Genomic DNA, 18,313 nt, shown 5'->3' on the forward strand with positions numbered 1-18,313 from the left:
TTTACCTATATAAAAACATGCACAACAACAACAACATAAGGCACAATATACCACCCACTCTGACAAACAAGAATATTTTGCTCGCAGTTTCACCTTATACCCATTAATGGTTATCTCTGAAGCCCCTATTACTAATGAACAATATGAGCAAAAAACATACTTTTTTTCGTAGTACCATTGATCTGTGAAACCACCTGTTTCTCAAACACATTTTTCAGATTAATCCCTTTCCTATAAATAATACTAGGTTTTTCATTACTAAAATTCCTTAAATCTTTATCAGATGTTAAGCTTTGCTAGTTTTTCATCTGTATATTAGTTATTTGCCTACTATTAACACAAAATGTGGTAATGAAAGAATTCTTATACGCCACATCAGTACTTTTTTCATTATTACCAAAACTGCGCACAGGGACCAAATCCTGGTTATCAGTTGACAAAATTCCTTTCAAGCATCTAGGGTTTATATCATTTTGATAAACTGGTACCTCTCTTACAATGGGTACAAAATGTCCCCTTTCTCTTTTATTGGGGACCTCTAGCATTATTTCATCTGTTAAGGAGCAGGGATAGCCACGCTTAAGAAACATACCTTTCTAAAGGTCACATTCTTCCAAGAAAAAATCCATAGTGGACACCATTCTTGCTGCCCTGACGACTTGACCCTTCACCATAGCCCACTTTTGCTTAAAGAGGTGTGCACTAGAAAAATGTAGTAAAATGTTCGGGCATGTTTCTTTTTTAAAAATCCTGGAAACAAATCTATTATTCACTCTATTTTTTGATAGAAACACATCCAGGAATGCAATTTCTTCTTCGCCTATTGCATGTATAAATTTCAAAAAAGATGTTTTACTATTAATATTGGGAGGGTGGCCTAATGGTTAAGGTGTTTGCCTTACAAACACAAGGTACAGGGTTTGAATCTCACAGGGGGATAATTGGCTAGGCTTAAAATGGCTTGCAAAGGCAGTTAGCCTAGTACTAACCTATGAACCTATATAATCCAAACATTTGGAATTTCTTCTTTAGAGCCATCCCAAATAAAAAAAATGTCATCCAGAAAACATCAATAAAGATGACAGTATTGATGTAACCCTGAATTAAACAGAAACTCACGCTCCCACAACAACATTACAGTATTTGCATATACACCACCACATGGTGAACCCATAGCCAGCCCTTCATGTTTTATATAAAATTCTTTCTCAGATGTGATGTAGTTATTAAGCAGAACCATCTCCAATAATTGCTCCAAAACATTAATTTGTATTTGTGGAACACTCATGAAACCACTTGATTCCTATATCATGTAGAATCACAGAATATAAATCCTTAATATCCACAGTGATGAAAATAAAATCAGTCTTGAAATGAATTTTATTTATTTTGTTCAAGCATTCCCATGAGTCCTTACAAATAGATGGTTCCTTCATCACCAAATCCATCAATTTAATATCAATAAATTTGACTATGGGATGTGTGATAGTTCCTCTTGCATCTACTATTGGGTGCATTGGTGGCTGGTGGATATTTTTATGCAACTTAGGCAACCCAAAAATTGTTGGGATCCTAGGAAAAAGGACATCCAAAAAATTAAATTCCTCAAAGGAGATACTTCCCTCAATGAATAAATCTTGCAAGGCCCCTTTTTATTGCCTTATAGGCACCATTCAACTGATTTAAAGGACTAAGCTCATAGGTTTCACTTGCTAAAATTTCTTTAATCTTACCATTATAATCCACCATACACATTATCACCACACCACCCCCTTATCAGGTTTCATAATTTGTATAGATTTATCACCACTAAGTATTTTCAGCTCTAGCTTCTCAGCACTTGAAAAAATAGCTTAAGTATTCAAAGAGGGGGGTAAATATGTGATGACCCACCACTAGCCAGTAATCAAGGAAGCTCAATCCTCACCACTGGCACCTGTGGGGAACATTTACTGGGAGGATAGCAGTTACACACATAGTATTTCCAGCTGCAGCTCTCTGCATCAAGTTCAATTTCCCTTAAGAGCACACAGAGACCACAGTCAGTCAGGGGTTGGTTTCTCCCTCTTTCTCCAGATCCCCAGTAAGACTCCCCGCTGGCACAGCTATATAGTTGAGTCCTTAGCTAGGGTCCCAAGCCAAGTCCCCCAACACTCTCTCCATCCAGCCAGTGCTTCATGTCCCTGCCCAAGTAGCTGACACATACAGTCTTGGAGATTTGTTTTACACACGCACATGCGCGTGCACACACACACACACACACACACACTCACCTGGGAAAGGCTGGCACAATTTTGCTAGCTATGTCCCCTTCTGCCCAGAATATAAGGTAGTTACCACTGCCACCAGAAACTCTTGCCAGCTACTTTAAGGCCCTTAACAAAGGGTGTCCAGTTTTACTGTGTAATATTAATACTAATACAAATGGTAGTTTGACCAAGAGCAAGGCAATTAGGAGTGTCCCACACAGTGTCACCAAATAAATATACAAGTATTCCCAAAACTGAAATATCTCTACAAAGATCAGCTAAAATGAAAGTTTTAAATATATTTAATAATAAATAATAAAAACAAGACAATACTAAATATATATTCACAGTGACATCAGAGTTCAAAACCACAGGAAATATTTAAAATAACATTGCAGGACAGACTCACACAAATAAAGAAAAATAATATCTACACTAAGCTTCACTATACTTCTGACTCTATCTAAGAGAGTTATTATTCCCTACTCACGTAGTAGGCAGATGATGTGGTGAGTGGTCCTTCATGTTGTTGTCAGGCCCAAGACAGAATACAGAATGCCCAGTCTTACTAAGAGACTTTTCAAAATAATATTTAAAATATTACTTCTGAGATAGCTTGCAGACTGACATCATTTCTGGTTATCTGACTTCTAGTTCCCATGGAAAAACCTCATTGCTGGAAGTTGGCAAGACTTAGCACCTACCTCTAAAAATACATATACAAGGGCTTTTGCTCAGATCTTTGGCAGGTGCTGGAAGTCATAAAACAATTGCATTCCTCCATGCTTCCACAGTAGTAATTAGTTCACCCCAAAGACAATGCAGAAAGCTTTCTAGTACAGACTTTGTGTTTCTGGCTGCCTTGAAACTTGTTAGATAGTATGTCTATGGCCTAGCCTATAAAGTGATTTAATTTAAGATATTTTTCTAAAGTTATCTGGACTGAAGTTAACCCTGCAATTTCCTCTGTTAAAACATATACATTTAAACAGTTACAACAGTGCATGTACATTTCTGTTCTCTCCAGTAAGGCACACTGTGCATGCATTTCAAACACAAGCACTTTACAAATACCTTTTCAACACAAACATCTGTACAAATCAGTGTGATATACACAGAACATACAGTTCTAATACATTTGTAACACAAACATCTTGTATAGATCAGTTTAATATTCACAAATGACATATAATTATTTACAAAATTCAGCTAGCTGTGCTTGGCAGTACCTCCTTTCATCACATCCTGATACAGGGAATCTCTAAAAAATTTCAGCCCCCCCCCCCCCCATTTCCACTTTTTTTCAAGGGATGCTCTAACTCTTCATCCCATTTTAGTAAGAAGCAAAAATAAACAGGCTCCCAAAAATTCAGATAAACGGATGTTTTCAGAAAAAAAATTGCAAAATGGGCTCCAAGAAGAATTCTGGAAAATCCCAAATCAAAGGACACCCCAACAAGTCAGAATAACTATTTGAGGGACTTTGTTCCCCCTGCCACCCTAGCAGCCCCTTTTTCCTTCCAAAAGGTCTGAATCTCCACTTTTCTCTTAAGGTTTTATGTGTCCTTTCTCTGTTTTACTCTTTATACTATCCACTGCACCAAGAGCATTCACAAAGTGTCTAGCTCCATTTATAGCTCATTGCAGCTTACAAGGTATCCAATGTTTCTCTATATTTAAAGGATTTGCTTATCTTTACAGAGTCTTTTTCAAAGAGTCAGGATCTTTCTCTTAGGTGAAAAATGTCTTACGTAAGCTGGGATTCCAAGAGAACATTCAAAAGTCTTTATTCATAGGTTCATAGATTAGTACTAGATTAACTGCTCCTGTGGGCCATTTTAAGCCTAGCTAATTACCCATGTGAGAATCAAACTCTGCACATTGTGTTTGTAAGGTAAATACTTTAACCATTATGCCAACCTCCCACCTTCCTTCTCACAGGATTGTGTTTCTGGGATGTCAACCAGACACAGTTCAAATAGCATTTCTTCCACCAGAAAAATAAACAAATCTATATTAAATCTCTTTCTAGGATTCTCTCTCAGACTTTGGTCACTGTGAGGGAAAACTTCAGGATTTTAGGTTGCATGGCTTCTACGATTCTCATGACAATGCTCCACATGAGAAAGATATGGTGGTATCTGAAGTCACTTTGGTCCTAGCACCAACACTTGTCTTTGCAGATCCTAGTGCTGATGTATGTCAGAAGAAAAATCACTGGGTGGTGATCATAGATTAAAAGTGTAGTGATTGGCTTATTATAGACAGATCCACCCCCCTCAGCTCTTCCACTGAAGAGCAACAAAAAAAAAAAAAAAAAAAAAAAAAAAAAACAAGAAATAAAAGCACTTCTATGCAATACATTGTAGCAATTGGCTTATTAAAGTCATATCCATGCCCCCCAGGTGGCCAGATGCACAACATCCCCTCTCCTTCCTGCCCCAGCTATTTATGTGCCATATCCCCAAACCTCCTTCAACACACTTTATTAAAAAAAATAATTTCTTCTTTTAAACTGTAGTAAACTGCTTGCTAGAAATGTTGCCACAGTTCATGCCATGCCTACATGAAGCACTGTGACACTCATGTTTTAGTTTAAAAAAAATCTTTTAAGTTGTAGTAAACTGGTTGCTACAAATGTAGCAAATCTTTTGCTACAGTTTATAGTCTGCCTGCATGGAGGGCTGCAGTGCTCAGGTTTTAATTAAAAGAGAGAGAGAGAGAGAGATTTTTCTTTTTAACTTTTAAACTGTAGCATACTGTTTGCTACAAAGTAGCAAGCAGTGACACCATTCTGACCACACATGGAGTACTACAGATCTCAAATTTGACTGCCAACTGGTATTGCATCAAAGAAATATCAGAATTTGCTGACCATACCCCCCAGCACTTTGCACCCAGGGCAGTTGCTCCTCTCACCCTGCCCTAGCTACACTACTGTGACAGATCTCTAAATAGAGGTCTCCTCTTCTTCCTTCCTGTCCCAAAGCAGTCAGTCACCACACATGCTTTGGATTTTGCTTGAGGAGCAGTTTCAGGAGGGATAAAATGCAAGGTCTGTAAGACGCCAAGGACAGATGCAAGTGCATAAATATAAAAGTGATACTTGCTCTAATCCAGGCACTGAACACTGAATCATCTTTGGTCCCAGGACCTCCTCAAGTTGTTGCAGATAATACCATGGTACATCAATTAGCAAGGGGGTGACTAGGTCATACCCCCCACACACTAGGTGTATTAGCTTGTGAAATATCTTCACAGCAGACTATCACTCTACAGGCATCCTACATTCCATCACAGCAAAACTGTGCATCAGACAACCTAAGCAGGATAAGGGCAGACCCTCATAAATGGAAACTAGATCGGGGGGTTCCAAGATTTGATCCATTTGAGGTTAGTTCCACAAGTACACCTCTTTGCCTCCTCCCTAAACAGTCAACTAGCAATTTTCTGCTCCAGGACTCCAGCAAGATGGCCTGGAAGACAGATGCCTTTTTCTATTCCTTGGAAAGGAATGTTCCTGTATGCTATTCTACCCTTTCCACTAATACCCAGAGTAATTTTGAAGATTCAGAAAGAATTCCCCAGGATCTTTGTAGTGACTCCCTTCTAGCCCAAGAAAAATGAGCAGGGGCAATTACCATAAGCTTCCTCACAGATTGGCTTTACTCACACAAGAACAGGGGTGTCTGATGCACTATCTGATGTCATAAATGTGATTAACTTCAATTGATTGCCTGGATGATAGGGTCTTAATTCCTTTTAGGTACCTGTTTACTGCAAATCACAGCAGGTACTAAAGGAGGCAAGAAAGCCTGCTACTAGAAAATCATATATTAGCAAATTTAAATAGTTTTCTCTTTGGTGCCAACAACGTAATCAGCACCCATTTAGGAATAGTTGATGTTAAGTTGTCTATTTCGCCTTCATTCTTGCTGGTTAGGTTCGGAGCCGATCCTCGGCTCCGACTCAGCCATCTACTAAAGCTTGAGAGCTATTTACTGGCTCGAGGCCTCCCCATATCCCACAATGCTTGGCGCTAGATACCCAGATCTCGTTTGCCGCTTCAGCTACGAGGTTGCGATTTTACTGGCTCAGGTCGTATTATTCCTTTTTTTTTTGTATTATTAGCTAAAAATCTACCTTGTATTTTTAGTATATTTAGATAGTCTTCCCTTTTAGTGTAGTTAGACTGTGTATCCCCTAATTTATCCCACCTAGGAAACTTGTTTTTTGTCAGAGAGTTTCTTCCCTCCCCCCCTTGTTTCTTCTCTTTAGTGGCTAACCCCACCCCTTTGGTACTTAATAGGAGTAGTGTTTAGCCTTATAGTATTTGTATATTTTTATTAAAGATAGTTGTTGTTATTAAGAGTGGTGATAGTTTTTTGTAGTTATTATTGTTAGCTGAACTAGTGCAGGTGTGTGTGTGTTTCTGTGTGACTTGTTTAAGCGCTAGTTTAATTTTTCTCTCTTTAGTATCCCCTTGCCAGTATGTCCAAGGATACTAAAGTTTCAGGCTTCAAGAAGTGTGACTCCTGCTGTCAGAAGATGTCTCTGACAGACGGTCACACTTCTTGTGTGTATTGCTTGGGTTCCCTACACCTGCAGGACTCCTGCTCGGTCTGTCATGCCTTCAGCCCAAGAGTCCTGCAGGAGCATAGGAACAAGCTTATTTTGAGAGGCTTACTTAAGACAGATGGATCCCCGGTGAAGCCTCAGTCAGGGAAATCCTCAAAGCCCGCCAAACCATTGGCTCCCAGTTCGGAGCTGTTGCCGGGCGGAGCATCTTCCTCCTCTTCGGTTCTGGCTGGAGCCGACATCTCTACACCTCAATCGGCTCTGACTTTAGTGTCGGAACCATCTTTGAGCTGAAAACATTCTAGGTCCCCTTCCATAGAATCGGTTCTTTCGGCTCCAAGGTCACCATTGCTTCAGTCTGAACAAAGCCATAAGTCCCACTCCTCTCAGTCCTCCAGGCTATCTGATCATGACTTGGAGAGGGTGGTCAGTAGACTCCTTAAATCGCAGGCCCTGGCCCAAATATTAACCAGCCCTTCTCAGCAGACTGTGGCTGTCCCGGTGTCTTCAGCAATTCTTCCTCAGACTCCCCCTTTGCGTTCAGAGCCGGAGTTGGTTGGGGTTCGAATCTTGGAAACGTCAGAGCCAATACCACACGTTTCAGCTCCTTTGTTGGCTCCGATCTCTTCACTGGTTCCTTCCTTGGAGGGATCTGGGTACCGGGACTCCCTCGTTGGCTCCGAGGGGGAGAGTGGCATCGGACCCTTGTCCAACCCCATTCTTCCTCTCGGGGCTTCAGTGCAGGTGAGCTCGGCCCCGCCATCAGCCTCGGAGCCATCCCTCTCAGTGCGAGTAGGGGTTCACATCTCTTTGGAGCTGGGACCTTCTGCTCTGCCTGATAGGGGTGCCTTCGGCTCCTCGATCAGCCCCTTCAGCTCATCCCCCCATGGTGCCTGCATCGGTCTCTGCCCACCCTCCTGACCCCAAGCGTGGAGAACAGACACTTCAGGTCACCCTATTGGGCGTATCTTCCTCTTCTGAGGCCTCCCCTGATCTTTCAGAGGAGCCCCCTTGGAAGAGAAAATGTAAGAGGAAACATGTTGACTCCCCCGAGTCAGTCACATCTGATACCTACTTGGAGGATTCGGAAGGGTCCCCAAGATCCCCCTCTGAAGATGTCTCTTTTTCAGACATCCTAGAGATCCTTAAGCAGAGGGGGAACTGGACTGCCCTTAACCCTTTTGAGGATGAGTCAGTATACCTGGATGCATTTGGTTCTCGCCCTTCCACCTCCTGGGTGTCTCCACCCTTTGACCCGCTCATGGAAGTAGTGGCTCAAAGGGCATGGTCAGCCCCAGACACAGAGTGGAACCAACTCCCCGTAGGCCCACTAAGTTCATTACAGCCCCACCCAACAAACACTTTTTGACAAAAGGTGTCCCCGTTGATGCCATGGTGGGGGCAGCAGCCACGAAGAAGGAGTTGGCTGACCCTTCGGTGCCTGTCAATCCACCTAATAAAGGGTCTAGGACAATGGACAGGTACGGGAAGAGGACGTTTTCCTCAGCGACTTTTTCCATGCGGTCACTGAATTATCTGTGCCACTTCACCCGCCTTCAAAGGGATCTTCTCAAGGAACTGGGTGATACCCTTCAGGATCCATCACCTGCAGGGGCTCAAGATAAGATTAACTCCCAGCTGGCGACCCTTAACTCAATCGTCAACTCCTCCATTCGGCTCATTTCTAATGCAGCCGATGGGGCGAGTAGGGCCGCAGGTACAGGCCTGGCTTTGAGAAGACATGCCTGGATGCGGTTATGTAACTTTGCTGACCCCTTTAAGGCATCCTTCACCAATATCCCCTTCGATGGTTTGGCTCTGTTTGGACCACAGGTGAAGGATACCCTTACCAGGTGTGAGCAGGAAGGCAAGACTCTCTCTGATGTGGGAGTCTGTTTTTCTACTCCCTCTAGACCATACCCTAAAGGTCAGAAGAGTGGGAAAATGTGGTTTCGGAAACCCCAGGGAGTTGTGCCTGACACATGTGGCAAGTTTCCCTCCAGGGGCAGGGGAGGGAACAATAATAGATGCCACCCGAGGGGCAGAGGGGGTCTGCAAAATCAGGGTAGCAGAGAATCTTTCTCTGACAAGCCCTTTCAGTATCCCTGAGGGGCTGCCCGACTGTCCACCTTCGTAGGCAGTCGGGGGAAGATTGTCACTGTACCCAGAAGCCTGGCAACTCCTCACACAAGACAAATGGGTACAGTCCATCATATCCGAGGGTTACAAAATCCCCTTTGTCCACACCCCTGTACAAACAACCAAGTCCCTTCCAGATGTTCCACCCGGTCTAATGGAACAAGCAGTGCCAGAAATTTCAAAACTGCTAGGAAAAAAGGGCCATCCAGCCAGTCCCAGCAGACCAGCAAGGATTTGGAATTTACTCCAAGTTCTTTTTGGTACCAAAAAAGAAAGGGGACTGGAGATCCATTTTGGATCTCAGCAGGTTAAACAAATCTGTTCAAAGAGCGAAGTTCCGATGGTCACGCTTCAATCCATTCTACCCTTTTTGGGTCAGGACAATTGGATGTGCTCCATAGACCTTCAGGATGCGTACTACCATATCAAAATAGACAGGTGCTCCAGAAGGTTTCTCCGCTTCTGCCTGGGAGCCAGTCACTATCAATTCAGAACCCTGCCCTTTGGTCTCATCACAGCCCCCAGGGTGTTCACCAAATGCATGGCAGTGGTTATGGCTCACCTGAGACAGCGAGGATTTCAGGTGTTTCCATATCTAGACGACTGGCTCCTTACTGCTTCCACCAGGCATCAGCTACTGTGAGCCAGGGAATATACCATCCAAACTTGCTCTGAACTAGGTATCTCAATAAATTTCGAAAAATCTGCATTGTCACCTAGTCAGTCTATAACCTTTATAAGCGCAAGATTAAATACAAAAGATCTGTCCGCAAAACTTCCTCTAGGCAGAGTGTCAGACATTCGCCGACATGTGCAGGTCTTACTACAGTGCAAGAGGATTCAGGCCAGATTTGTACTAAAAATGTTGGGTTTCATGGCAGCAGCAATCATACTAGTTCTCCTGGCTCATTTTCACATGCGGATTCTTCAGTGGATGCTTTTTACCCAATGGTCCTTTCAGCAACTGCCGATATCTCACAAGATAATAATCATTCAATCATGCAAAGACCACCTGGCTTGGTGGATGGTCTCCCCTCTAGTACTCCAGGGCAGACCGTTTGTTCTTCCTCCTCCTATTGCCACAGTGACCACAGATGCCTCCCTGATCGGGTGGGGGCATTTTCAGGGCAGAACTGTCCAGGGCACTTGGCAACCTCTAGAGTACCAACTCCACATAAATGTCTTGGAGATGAGAGCGGTGCCTTTAGCGTTGCAAGCTCTTCAGGACTCTCTGCCCACCAGGACTATTGCAATTCAAACAGACAATATGTCTGTAGTGTAGTACATCAACAAGCAGGGTGGAACCAAGTCTTATCCCTTATGTCGAGAAGCACTCAGACACTGACAGTGGGCGATCTCCTCTCAACGGTTTCTGATAGCAACGCACATCCCCGGGAAGTCCAATGTCATAACAGACAGGCTAAGCAGAGCTAATCTCATGCCTCACGAGTGGTCTCTCCATCAGTCAGTAGCGGACAAAATTTTACGCAGATGGGGTCAACCTTGCTGCAACCTTTTCACAACTCCTCTCAGCAGCAGGTGTGATGATTTCTTCACTCTCTTCCCCCTTCTCGGCCACTCCCCCAGAGATGCTCTAGTTCACGATTGGCCCCGGGGCCTTCTGTATCCATTCCCACCTTTTCCCCTAATTCCCAAGCTAATTCAGAAGGCGACCGCATTGGGATCCAGGAGGATCCTCATTGCCCCTTACTGGCCTCAACAAATTTGGTTCCCATTCCTGCATCGTCACCTGCTGGAGCAGCCTTGGAATCTGGACCCAGTGCCAGACCTCTTGGTCCATCAGTTGGGCGGGCTGCACTGATCCCTTCAGTCTCTCAACCTCACTGCTTGGTTGCTCCACTTCCAACCTTAGCCAGGCTTCCACATATTTCTCAGCCGGTGCGTGAAATCCTCCTTTCTTCACACAAATCTACCACCAGGAAGACTTATGCTAGTAAGTGGAAACATTTCTCTTTCTGGGCAGAGGCTAGGAATATAGATCCCTTTACAGCCCCTGTCCATCATGTTCTAGATTTTTTTAGCAGAACTTTTTCAAGCTGGCTCCTCGTCTGCCACCATTAGGGTCCAATTAGCTGCTATTGCAAATTTCCACGATGGCCTGTCAGAAACCAGCATCATGACCCACAAACTTTGCAAGGCCTTTCTTAAAGAGACTATTTTGCTTAGGCCCCTGGTCAGAGATCCCCCGCCTCAGTGGAATTTAAACTTGATTTTAGCTTCCTTGATTCTTCCCCCTTTTGAACCTGCGGCTTCCTGTTCCTTAAAATTACTCTCCTGGAAGACTCTCTTTTTAGTAGCCTTCACCTCAGCTAGGCGAGTCTCGGAACTTCAAGCCCTCTGTATTTGTCCTCCTTACCTTGTGTTTCATAAGGATAGAGTTTCACTAAGGACTAATCCTTCATTTCTGCCCAAGATACCTTCCGAAAGAAACCTGAATCAGGCTATTGATCTACCTGTCTTTTTTCCTAACTATTCGAACAAAGCTGAACAAAAGTTACACCAATTGGACATTCATAAGCAATTACGTTTTTATTTGGATAGGACTAAGCAAACAAGAAAATCAGACCAACTCTTCCTGTCCTACACTGAGGGCAAACAGGGACTGCCAGTTTCTAAAGTAACCTTATCTAGGTGGTTGTCCTCTATTATTACTTTGATTTATCAACTGAGACATAAAGAACTCCCTACTAAACCTAAAGGTCATTCCACCAGAGCATTAGCTACTTTGGTACCTTTTCAAGCAAGACTACCAATGGAATCTATTTGTGCTGCAGCCACATGGGCCACTCCTCATACTTTCATTTCACATTATAAGTTGCATATGGCCTCCAGCAGTAGAGCTGATTTTGGTTACACTGTGCTCAAGAGTCTGTTCCGATGAGCCACCCACGACTAAGGTGTTAGGGACACTGTCCCAACCAGCAAGAATGAAGGTGAGATAGACAACTTAACATTAAGAAGTTATGTACCTACCATAATGTTCCATGTTAGTTGTCTTCTTCTCGCCGTCTTTCTTGCATCTCACCCTCCATCCCCCTAGCCTGGACAGACAGAGAAGAGTCCCTTTTTGAGGCCTTCTTCCTCTGGCTAATTCTTATCTGGGTTACGTCCTTCCTCTGTTTACTACTGTAGGTAAACCTTGTAGTTTGGACAGGTGTCCTTGAAATTTTTCTATGGTGTTAGCTCTGCCAAATGAGATCTGGGTATCTAGCGCCAAGCATTGTGGGATATGGGGAGGCCTCGAGCCAGTAAATAGCTCTCGAGCTTCAGTAGATGGCCGAGTCAGAGCCGAGGATTGGCTGCGAACCCAACCAGAAGAAAGAAGGCGAGAAGAAGACAACTAACATAGAACGTTATGGTAGGTACATAACTTCTTATTCTCTGTTTTTACAATATCTGTATGTGTTACTATCCTATGGCTTTTATTACTCCTCATCAAGCTTCATTTATCAGCCATTTTAGAATATCTGCCCATTGATCCTCCTCTTTGAACACATTCTCATGTCAAAATGTTTTTGAAAGTGGTTTTCCATAAGAGGCCTCCAAAAAAACTGGTGGCCCCTCCTTGGGATCTTATTTTTTTGTTAGAGAAGCTAACTTTTGCTCGGTTTGAATCAGCTAACCTGGATGACATGAGGTTCTTATCATGGCAAACAGTTTTACTGATTTGTCTGACCTCTGTAAGAAGGGTAGCTGAGTTGCAGGCTCTTATGGTGAGTCAGCCATATCTCATGTCCACAAAGACAGGATTTCTCTGAGAACTAATCCATATTTTATGCCTAAAGTGTTATCCAAGTTTACTTTAAGCCAAACTATCCATCTTCACATTTTTTTCTTAACCCAAAAATGAGGGAGAAAGGATAATCTATACCTTGCATGGCCACATACAACTCAAATACTATGTTGACAGAGGAACATCTTTCAGATCTTCAGATCAATTGTTAATTTTATTATAAATATAAAAAGAAGGGGCAACCCATGTAAAACAGGCTATCTCCAAATGGTTCTCTGAGGCTTTTACCTTTTGTTATACTCACCATAACAAAACTATGCCAGGCAGGGTCAAGGTCCACTCTGCGAGGGTCTTTGCTTCATTTATGGCTTTTTTTAAAGGGTTGTATACTAGAAGTATTCTAGAAGCTGCAACTTGGTCCTCTGTACATAATTTTACAAAGTGCTATAAGCTTGATTCCTTCTTTCGGTCTACATCAGGATTTGCAAGTTCCATTCTGTAGGGGCTCCTGGAAACTCCTCCTTCCACCTCCCTAATACAGTAAGCTGGAGTAATCTACCCATACAGCTAAAGCTACTGCAGCAGTGATCAATATGATAAACATACTACAGTTGTGTAAGTAAACTTACCGTAGAAATAGATGTTCAAAAGATCACTGTTGCAGTAGCTGCTCACTACCTTCATCCATCCCACTTATTGTTTGGTGTGTTGTTTATGCCAGAGTGTGGTTATTTATATTTTGTTCATCCAACCATTGTCCTTTCAGGGCCCAGCTTCCATCTCTCCCTGTTGGTAGGAAAGTTCTGAAGGGCTTGCTGACCAAACTTCTCTTTTAGTCAGCTCAGCCTAAGTTGCCTGTCAATTTGAGTGTAAGGAAGGTGCCCTGAAACTTTGAAAGCTGGCCTGCTGTTATATCCTTGGCAGGATATAACCCATATGGCTTAGGCTACTGCAGTAGTGGTCATTTGAACATCTACTGTTATGACAATTTTATTTACATAGCTGTACTATCTCACTGCTGCTCTGCAGTGGCAACTGTTTATGTTCTAACATGACACTTTGAACATAACAGATAAGCCATGCTAACATTTGTAATGCTTGGGTTGCTGTGATTTCATTCCAAATTTAGGAAAAACAGGATAGTTAAGCACTGTCTGATGTCATAAATGTGATTGGCAAGCTTTAGTTAAGTATTCTTCACTACTGTTAAGCTTAAGACTTATACTAGAGCATTATCAGAATTCAGCAGCCAACAAAAAAGACTGCTGGGATGTGCAAACAGCTTTGAAAGCTGCTAAAACAGTCAACAGAAATGTAGGAAATGTAAACATCTCTGAAAACTATTAACACATCAGCTTTTTTTTTTTTTTTTTTTTTGGAAGGCTGGATTAAGTGTTTAACAGCTTCTTACAGCTGTGTTTACTTTATATCCTTAACAGCTTTATAAAGCTGTATTTTTTTTTACTTCCAGTCACTCTTCTGTGGTGGGTTGCACATTTAATGCTACTTTAAAGAGGATTGACTGGGACTAACTTGACTCCAGCAAGATACCTTCTAACACCCTGATCCTTGGTGACTTCAACTTCCCCACCATAGACTGGGTGAACTATTCCTGCACTAATGCACTCACCCAATGATTCCTTGACTTCACCATTTCTAATGCACTAAACCAGCTCATCTCATCCCCCACAAGGGAAGATAACATTCTAGACTTAGTTCTCACCAACATAGGTGACTGCTGCACCACTCCCACAGTATGTTTTTCCCTGCTGAGATCAGATCATTAGTCTGTCTCATTCAAGGTTTCTACCCCCCTCCCAGCTGCAACCAGGCTAAAAAACTTCTCAAAAGCTGACTACAACCTCCTAAGGGAGGGTATCAGTAGCTTCACCCCCCCCCCGAAGATGCAGACAACTATACTAAACAGTATGCCAGTGCAGTATACAAGCACCTGTACAACTGCATGGACACAGCCATACCCAACAGAACTAAAACCTGCTCCTCAAGGAAACACATACCTGTCTGGTGGACATCATCTATCAACAGGCTTTACAACAAAAGGAAGAAGCTATTGTCCAGTGGTAAAAAGGAACAAATTCCAAATTGGAAACACTCCCTCAACAAGCAAATTAGATCACTAGTGAAAAACTCCAAAGCCAATTATGAATTGAAACTAGCCTCTGAAACAAAGGGAAACCACAAAGCCTTCTTCAGTTATGTCGGGAACCTCCATGGCAAAGCCCAGGTTTGTTCCAAATTAGTACTTAACAGTACCACTTACACTGATCCTATTGACTTAGCCAACCTAGTAGCAGAAAGGTTCAGAGCAAATTTCACCCCCTATCCCACCCAAGGCCCAGTTGACATCCCTGATACTTGTCCTGTGACTCACGTCTCTGTAGATCAAGTGTTAAAGGCCCTATCCAAGGCAAGGAACACCACTTCCATGGGACCTGATAGTGTCCCAGGCTGTATTCGGCACCATCTCCAGCAAAATCTAGCTTGACCATTAACCACGCTATTCAACCACAGTCTAAGTACAGGCTTTATTCCAGCAGTATGGAGAACTGACATTGCCCTCACTTTGCACAAAGGTGGTGCCACTACTGACCCTGGAAACTATTGCCCCATTAGCTTAACAAGTCTGATCTCTAAAGCCATGGAGCGTGTTATTATGGATCTCATAAACAAGGACATAGACAATTTCCAAGCAGTTGACCCCACCTAGTTCAGATCCGTCAAGAGCAGATCTTGCCTGTTGAACTTGGCTGATTTCTGTTAGACTGTCACCAAGCTCCTGGATGAGGGAAAGTCAGTATATACAGCTTAACTTGACTTGGCCAAGCCCTTTGACATAATCCTCCATTCAGGCATCATCAAAAAGCTAACACAACTTGGCATAAATTGCTATTTCATCAGGTGGGTGGCCAACTGGCTCACAGAGCCTCCACCTCCAACAGCAGACCTGTCACTAGTAGTGTTTCCCAGGGATCTGTCCTGGGACCCCTACTGTTTCGCATCTACTTCTTAGAGGTTCAGGCAAAGACAAAAGGCCTGTGGCTGACCAAGTTTGTGGATGACTGTACGTTGGGTGCAGTCATTGACTCCCCAAGTGATGTTAACATACTGAAAGAGGGTCTCACAGCAACAAATGACTTTTGCCAAAGTTATGGCCTTAGGTTAAATGCAAAAAAAGTATTATCATACCATTCAGAAAAAAACATGGCCCCTACTACATCAGTGGCAACCCCCTAAGCACACAACCTGTGGTGAGAGACCTGGGTACTCAGGTTGACAACAATCTCACATTTGATCATCATGATGTAGCAGCAGTGGTCAGAAAAGCCTTTTAAGTGGTTCATCTCATAAGTATTATGCAAGGGCTACCATCCACAAGGATCTGTTGCTTCCACCTTTTAGGCCCATTGTGACCAGTAGGGGGTGGTGCACGAAGCCTATGTCATCTCTGTTAAGAAGCATCTACAGCCCCTGATTGATAAGAATGAGGCTGTCCTAAAGGACACGCAGCACTTTTTGAATGATTTGTTTAAAAGTGTTAATAGAAAAGATTATGTGCAAGATTTCCTACTAGTTACGTTTAATGTACAATCACTTTTCATTGTCATTCCCAATGCTGAGGGAATTGCAATGTTACATTATTTTTGACTAAGTATAGTAGTTATAACATTGGTTTGGTAGATTTCATCTGCCTTTTGATTAAATTAATACTTGAAAATAATGATTTTATGTATGGAGATGACTTATTTTTACAGAGGGATGGCATATCTATGGGCACGTCCAGTGCCCATAGCTACACCAACATTGTAATGATTGTATGGGAAGAAAGGTTTGTTCTTACCTCTGCATGTTCGAAGTTTATCTATTTTTACCATAGGTTTGTTGATGATTTATTTAGGTTATGGAAAGGGACTAAATAGCAGCTTATGGTGTTTTATGTGTATTTGAACAACACTATTGATTTCCTGATGTTTACCATGACTAGATTAGCTAATCAGATAGTTTTTGGATGTCTTTGTAATCAAAAGGATGGATAATACTGTAGATACAAAAGTATATAGGAAGGAATACATATTTATACCAATGTATGCACCCTACATGTATTTTTAAGAAAGGTCAGGGAATGAGGGCATCTAGGTTGAGTGCCAGTAAGACAGGTTCTATTGATGAAACTGGACTCTCTAAGAAGCAAGTTCAGGGATAGAGAATATAACATGACAGAGGTAGATAGGATTTTGGACACTATCCCAGATTATAGAGTGAAACAAGGGGAACCTTATTTTTCAGAGAGTCCCTTGGGGGGGGTGTATAGTTGAAGGATTGTAAGAGTAACCTTCATATTAGGGTACCTGTGTTTTATTCAAGCAATATTAGACAGATAACACAGATTCTTGATGGACACTGGCAGGTCCTGACAGTGGAACCTGACATTAGATCCATTATGGGTGCGAGACCATGTTTTTTTATATAAGAATAAAAAGTATTTGAAGAGGATTTTGTGCTATCCCAAGATGGGTGAGGACATAGTGGATGATGGTGCCCAAATTGGTACAGTATCATGCTCCAACTGTAGATTTTCTGAGTTTATAGATTTCACCAATGTCTTTATACATCTGCATACAGATAAGAGATATAGCTTTAAGCTAAAAGCTAATTGTAATACCTGTCATTTAGTCTGTCTAGCATACTGTGTAGTATGTCATTCGCTCTACATAGGTAAAATGGATAGACAACTATGGGACCTGATGAGAGAACATCTATACAACATTAGTATAGAGTCTGGTACAAATGCCTTAGCCAAATATGTGAAATTGAATAATGATACACATAGATTTAGGTTCTTGGTTATAGAAACCATTAGAATGATTAAGAAGGGGGGAGACATTAGAACTCAAACTGAAACATCAGAGATGAGGTGGATAATTCATTTAGCAGCATACAGGGGCCATGGTTTAAATGATAGGGTATCCATTAAACCTGCTCTTAAGAACAGGAGTCTTTATAAGTGAAAACATTTTAAAACAAATTTTAAAAGATTTTTGAAGGTTTTTTAAATATTCTTTAAAAGACTTTTTTATTTGTCATATGTATTTTTAAGAAAGGGGAACAGTGTTTGTTTATAAGTGTGTATGTGTATATGTTTATGCATTTTTTTTTTGCTTTTTGGGGCTAATTGGGTTAATTATGTAATTATTTAATTGTTTTGATTGGTTGTGAGCTGTATTTAAACCTGGTTTGCTGTTACTGTATTGTCTGATGACGCAGCATTTTTTGGCTGTGAAAGTGCTTACACTAAATGGTCTCTGGTTTTATCCTTGACTTGTGTGTTTTTACAGGAGCTAGTGCCATCATTTGGTTCACTCTACTATTTGTGCTTGGATGATATTGTACTGTGTTGTACTTTTAAAGGGAGTGGATGCTGCAGTCTTGAGAATGTCTTGTTTGGCGGAGATACCTAGTAACTATGAACCTGTTATCAGTTTGCCATCCATCCCCTATTGCAATATTACTAGCTTATCATTTTTTTTAATGTAACATAGGCAATTTATTCTTCAAGGGCAACAGGCACTTTATG

This window comes from Protopterus annectens, chromosome 16.part0 (genome assembly GCF_019279795.1).
Source record: "Protopterus annectens isolate FY-2018-M chromosome 16.part0, PAN1.0, whole genome shotgun sequence".
Classification (NCBI taxonomy): Eukaryota; Metazoa; Chordata; order Ceratodontiformes; family Protopteridae; genus Protopterus; species Protopterus annectens.